This window comes from Carlito syrichta, unplaced genomic scaffold (genome assembly GCF_000164805.1).
Source record: "Carlito syrichta isolate Samal-C Ts95f unplaced genomic scaffold, Tarsius_syrichta-2.0.1 Scaffold135764, whole genome shotgun sequence".
Taxonomy (NCBI): Eukaryota; Metazoa; Chordata; class Mammalia; order Primates; family Tarsiidae; genus Carlito; species Carlito syrichta.
In genome coordinates, this window is record NW_007079860.1 from 380,900 (window position 1) to 381,890 (window position 991).

Below are 991 nucleotides of genomic sequence, written 5' to 3' on the forward strand. Positions count from 1 at the left end.
CTGTAGTTCTGGCTACTCGGAAGGCTGAGGAGGAAGGATCGCTGGAGCCCAGCAGGTCGAGGCTGCGGTGACCAGGAGCGGCCACCACACTCCAGTCTGGGTGACAGAGTGAGACTCCAACTCAAAAAAAAAAAACAAAAAAACAAAAAAAAGGAAAGCTGATTTTTGAGATAAAATGATCTATTATGTGAACAATTAGCAGTAAAAAACAGCTCTGAGTAGTAAGTTAATGATACTGGAGAGAGAACTGCTGCACTAAAAAATAAGTATAACTGGAAGAGTAAAAATACATTTAAAATGGCAAGCTTAGAACCTATATTCATGAAAGTACAAAAGATTGAAAGGTATACAAGGCAAATAGATACCCATACCATACGAACTATCAATATTATGCTAGGCAATTGGCTTATGTATCTGACCTCACCCTCAGTCATACGTTTGTCCTTTTTTTGTGTGATATCAGATTTTTTTGTAAATTTTTTTTGTAAAGATGTAGGGTACAATTGAGAGTTAGGTATACAAACATTGATCATGCATGTAGGATACAATTGAGGGTTAGGTATACAAACATTAATGAGGTATGCCCCTCCCTCCCCTAGCACTTTCCCTCAACTGCCAATCCCACCCCTCCTTCCCCCAACAGTTTCCCATTACTGCCAGTCGCTTTCTTATAGCATTATAATTGTTCAAGGTCCTCTTATGAATGAGAATATATGGAACTCTGTTCTTTGTTTCTGTGATAAATCACTGAGTATGATCGACTCCAAATTCATCCAGGTTGTTGCAAAGTCCATATATTTGTCATTCTTTATGGCTGCATAATATTCTATTATGTAGATGTACCATATTTTTTAAGTCCAGTTCAGCTTCAATGGGAAATAGGATTGGTTCCATGTTTTTGCTATTGTGAATAGAGCTGCAACAAACATATGTGTGCAGGTATCTTCTGTGTAGAATAATTTGAGTTCCTCCAGGTATAGTCCCAATAGGA